Here is a 6000-nt window from a genome sequence, read left to right on the forward strand (position 1 = left end):
TATTTAGCTAGGAAATGCATAGGGAGAACCGCATAGAAAGGCATCTGTAAGTCCTTGCATGTTTGAAAAAGATTATTTTATCGGGGGAATTGTTTGATTTTCTACTCCACAATGGTCCCTATTGTGGTGTAGAACATATCTCCCTGTACTTAATAGCCATCTTGGTCTTGCCAAAATCCAGCAGTAATGCGCATCTGGCGTCTGGTGATTTGTCTAGACTATGGAGTTGAATGAGTAATGATTATTAAACTTTTGTAGTCTTTTGGTTTCGAAGTTTGAAGAAATTTAACGCTGATTTGGGGGACTTGAAAAGAATTGAGAAACACGTTTTTCTACAGTGCCTTTGAATATTAGAAAATAATGAAATTGGGAAAAAAAGCATAACTGAAAACAGTTTCTGCAGCTGCGGTCATGCCAGTTTGATAACTGTCTGAGTTTCTTTTTTTCCCCCAAATGTACAAACACAGCTTGCGCCTTTCGTTGTTTTCTTTTAAAGAAGCACCAAAGCTTTCTCATGGAAAGCAAGCTGGGGTATGCGAAAAGAAGAATTCCTAATGCAAGAAATTGTATATGGCAAATAAAGTGACCTTATCTTAAAAACTATTTTTCTACTCATTCTGTACTAGGACAATTTAAAAGCTTATTGTTTTCATTAGAAGTTTAAAAATATAAACCGCACTGTGGGTACAGTAATGTTCTTATTTAAAACAAATTGCTTTAAACATCATAGAAAAATACTTAAAAATCAGTTTAAAACAGATGGTAATTCACCAAGTAGTGGAGCCCAATTGGCCAAATGCCACAAGGGTTGAATGGACTACACTGGACAGAGGATTCCTCAGAATCTCCCTGGAGGCAGGGAGTAGAGCGAGAGATCTGCTGTTCATTCAGTCATTGCTACATATTATACCAGGGTTACATTAGACACTCTAGGCATTGTCTCTCTTGTGAAAAAACAATATCATGAAATTATATATAATTCTGCATTATCTTTAGTTGTCACAATGTGTTTTCTGCATAATGTAAATATTTACTGGTAATCATTATTTCCTAGCTCCTCGCTCCTGGACTGGGCTGTAGTAGTCACAGGTTGAGCAGAGTAGACCAGACTTCCCTTTCACTAGCAACAGTCTCCTCCCGTGGGACAGCCAAGCAATCCCAGGCCAGCAAAGAGATATTATTCCTTCTGTTTCCTGGTTCTGCCCTGGTTCTTCTCAGTGTGTAATGCCCAGTACATCTTCACCAGATGCCCGAGAAACTGGCTCACATCGAACTGGAGCACCAGTGACTCTACTCCAAGGTCTTCCCAGAATGCTGAGCTCCTCATCCTGTCACAGAAAGTAAGCCCAGCAACCCTACACAGAAACCTAATTTCTACCGCTTGTACCCATGATCTCATTCTTTCAGTCACTACCCAAAGCTCATGACCGTAGGTAAGGATATGTAGGGGATGTAGATCAAACAGAAAACCTACAATTCCACATTGTGTGGTATTAGTTGGAAATGTGTCTGATAACCAGGATACTTAAACTCCTCCACTCGAGGCAGCTGTTCCCCCCCCTCACCTGAAGAGAGCAATTCATTCCTTTCTGAGAGAGGACCGTGACCTCAGATTTGGAGGTGCTGACCCTCATCCCAGTCGCATCACAGTCAGCTGCGAACCTCTCCAGGGTGCGCTGGAGATCACAGTCAGATGAGGCAGAGGAAAACATTATCTGCAAGCAATAGGTTGCAATGCAACCCTCAGATCCCCAGATTGGATACACACCAAACCTCGGCTGTGCCTTGATATCCTGTCTATGAAGATAACACATGGGGTGCCAGAGCTTCAGTTGCCTGCCATCTGATCCCTATATTTACAGAGAGTTATGTCCACACTCTCGGCTTTAAGTTGAGCTCGCTCAAGGTGAGTGTCACAACACACCAATGGTGGAGTCTGTTCTTTCCTGGCTGTGATTTTATGGTGATATTAACAGAGAATTCACTCTGCACTAAAATTTAAAAAATGAGAAAAAGGCACAAGGCATTGAAATATTAACAAATATTCCTTTACAAATGTCGTCGACATAATATCATCCCTAAAGGATTTCGCCTTAAATTTAATACCTTTTCTTTTGACTCTGATACCACCCAGAGTAACACTCAGAGACTTCTAAAACAATTTTCTAGGACACTAATGCTCTCTACCATTTTCTCCCTCAAAAAACAGATTATCCTTTCAGACAACAACATCAAAGAGGCTAAGGAATTTCTTCGTCTGACAGCTCCACATCATCTTCCCTTCATAACTAATCTCATTAGATCTCTCAACTCTAAACTCTACCAGTTTCTCACTACAGAGAAGGACAAAAAACTCAGTCACCTTCTACAGAAGAAAACCATCAACACCCCAAACACCCTCACCAACCCTAACCTTGTTGTCACCATACCTTCTGACCTTCCCTTTCACAGGATGAGCGATCCCTCCTCAGCAAAGGGCTCGGTTTTGTACCAGTTCCCAGGAAGCTGGACATCCCCCAGACCAATGTCGACCTTAACCGCTTTTACCGCAGGATCCGTCTCAGAGCACATTTTGCCGACGATTCCTCTTCACAGGCAGCTGATAACAACCCGGTTATTGATGTCATTAACAACATTAATCCCAAACAGAGCTGTTGGAGTCTCCCCTCTGGCCGTTTTCCACCAGTTGATTATTTCATCAACCAATGCACTAATCAAGCTCCCAAGGCACTCTCTATACCAAGTAAACACAGGTCTAACCTCACCCAAGCAGAAAATCAGGCGCTCCAGTCTCTCCGCAACAGGGATGATATCGTCATCAAACCAGCGGACAAAGGAGGCGCTGTTGTGGTGTGGCGTAAGGATCTATATATCTTTGAAGCCTCTAGAGAACTAACTGACACTTCTGCCTACCTCTCTCTTCAACAGGACCCTACCACTGACTACCAAAAGGAAGTGGTATCCAACATTTCTCTTCTTATCAGCAGTAAGGAGCTCCCCCAGGAGGCGAACCGGCTCATCATGGAACATCCGCAGGTATCTCAATTTTACCTCCTCCCCAAAATCCACAAACTGGACAATCCTGGATGCCCCATCGTATCAGCATGTAACTGTCCAACTACTTACATCTCAGCCTTTCTCGACAGCCTCATGAGACCGCTGGTTGAAGATCTTCCTTCATTCATCAAAGACACCAACCACGCGCTCCAACTTTTTAATGATTTCCAATTTCAGGGTACCGAATGCTACATTTTTACCATGGACATCACATCTCTGTACACCGTCATTCCCCATAATGACGGCCTTACAGCCCTCAAGCACACAGTGCTTGATCCCCCCACCCACACCCTGGTACGCCTTGCAGATTTGGTCCTCACACTGAACGCATTCTCTTTCAATAATCTTTTTTACCAACAGGTCAGTGGAGTTGCCATGGGCACCAGAATGGGACCCAGCTATGCCAATATTTTTGTCGGCTGGGTAGAAGAACGCTTCTTTGCTTCCTACACTGGCTACGTCCCTGACCTCTACAAACGATATATTGATGACTGCGTCGGTGCCGCCACATGCTCCAACGATCATCTTGAGCTCTTCCTGCACCATTTCACCAACTTCCACCCGTCCCTCAAATATACGGTTAACATATCTTCCACTGCTCTTCCGTTTCTAGACATCAACTTCTCCATCAACTACCCCCGACTGTCCACTTCAGTTTATTACAAACCCACTGATTCACACAGCTACCTCCTGTACAGCTCATTTCCCCCCAACCACACTAAAAACTCTCTTCCTTTTCACAGTTCCCTAGGCTACGACGATTATGCAGTGACGACATCAACTTCGAGAACCAAGCCCTCGAAATGTACTCCTTTTTCTTCAGCAGAGGATACCCCAGCAGTGTGATTGACAGGGCCCTTGCCCGAGCCAAAAACACCCCCCGGACCATCAACCCGATCAGGAACTCCCGCCGTAACAACTGCATTCCTTTGGTGCTTCCTTACCACCCTAACACAATTCCTATCCCCAGGACCATTAACCACATCTTTTCCATCCTACAGGATGATCCCTCCATTGGGGCCCTCTTTTCTGATCCCTCTATCATCTCATATCGCTGACCACCTAATCTGCATAACCTCCTTGTTCACAGCTCCCTTGATCGCCCTCAACAACCATCCACACCAGGCACTTTCCCTCGCAACAGAGCTCGCAGTACACATCCACCACCACACTCATTCAAGGCCCCTCAATACAATTCCGGATCACCCAGACAGCATCTTGTACCTCCAGCAACCTTATTTACTGTATCTCTTGCAGTAAATGCCCAGCCATCTACATTGGAGAAACAGGAAGGAGACTCGGAGACCGCTTCAGAGAACACGTCAGGGCTGTGAAGATTAAAGATCTCTCCAAGCCCATTGTTTCTCATTTCACCTCTGACGGCCACGACCACTCTAATCTCTCCATCTGTGTTCTCAAAGACGGTTTTCCGAACTCATACATCAGAAAGACCACCGAAACCAAAATTATTCTGCAGCTAGGATCACACATTCTCCCTTCTCTTAACAACAGACTACTGTTCTTTTAAATTTTCTCCATTCATTGGAAGTTTCATTTCACACCTCTCTGCACCCATTCTGACTTCACACCTCTTGATTGGCCTCTCTTTCTGTCGTCTGCTCCCGCCTCTCACTCCTCCTCCCTCCCAACCTTTGTTCTCCCGCTACTTTACCTTTGCCTACTGCCCTGTCTCTCTCACACCTGAAGAAGGCTCCACGGCCGAAACATTGTGTTCTCTTTCTTCTTTTTTTCAGCATGAAATAAACCTATTACTTGTTCCTTTGCAGCCTACGCATGCTGACGCAGCTACCCACCTGAAATATTAACATACTGCATGTGTAGCAGAGGAAATATGCCATGGGAAAAGACCTTCTCCGCCTTTAGTGGAGAGGTTGTGAGATACTACTCTTAATTTTAGGAATTTAGGTAACTAATCTAAAATAGCAAGTTTATCCCTGACCAAACCAAATACTGTACAGACATAGCATCATTATGTCTCAGAAAGACTTTTCAAAACTGGATTTTCAGACAAAGCAGCAGGATCTATTGGGGATACGCAAGTGCAAATATTTTTTACATTTTGATTATCAGTTTTTAGATATTCGTTTAAAAACAATAACCTTAACCTCAGGAATTAGTGTTTATTCAAAAATATCCATACAAATTAAATTGGTGCATACCCTAGGTTTTAGTATGCATTCTTTTATGGATAATAATAACCATAACTTTGACAGTGAGGTCAAGTGATATACAAAATAGGCATTGAAATACATTTGTCAGTTGAATTGTGTCAAATTATAACTACCAAAAAGGCAAGATAGGCAGAATCTGAGGTGTTGCTGACCTGTGTTAGTTACAGTCTCATTTCCAACTATGCTTCTAATTAGAATACTGGTATAAGAATAAGAACAAGACTACAGTATATGGTTGAGTCTATGTAAAGTGCTGTGTGGTGGTAGCCATTACCTACCCAACCACTGACATCCCCACATATTTCTGTAACTCATCTCTAAGTCACCAGGGAGTTTGGTGTGTGTCAAATGATGAATTAATTTGATAGATAGTTGTACTGGAGGCACACATTTTCAGTCTGTGCAGTACAGAGGTTAAAGCATTAAACTGAGTTGTTAATTGGATTAACAACTGACAGTTCCAAACTGGGCGGGTATAGAATAAAAATGGATTAGTAATTCTATTGAAAAACTTTATTCAAACATGTACTCTATGTTTGTGTATGGATTCAGCTCATTCACTGTAAGTGAATCTGATTTATTTTCATAAAACTTGAAGTATCACAATAAATGAATAACATGTCTTCAACACAGGAGTATAGCATAGCACAAGCAAGCTGCTCTGTTAAAAATAATTATTTGAGCTGTAAATGGAGATTGCTGAGTCACTGTAAGTGATGTAAGCATTTGTATTTTGGAAGACACATTTGTT

General features: G+C 42.6%; 1 pseudogene; it reads left to right on the forward strand.

Annotated features, from left to right (window-relative positions):
• The first annotated feature begins 3242 nt into the window (after nt 1-3242).
• LOC148678111 (uncharacterized) lies at nt 3243-4874 on the forward strand (annotated as a pseudogene).
• Nucleotides 4875-6000: the final 1126 nt, after the last annotated feature.

Source organism: Lepisosteus platostomus, chromosome 1 (assembly GCF_059453375.1).
Source record: "Lepisosteus platostomus isolate fLepPlt1 chromosome 1, fLepPlt1.hap1, whole genome shotgun sequence".
NCBI classification, from domain to species: Eukaryota; Metazoa; Chordata; class Actinopteri; order Semionotiformes; family Lepisosteidae; genus Lepisosteus; species Lepisosteus platostomus.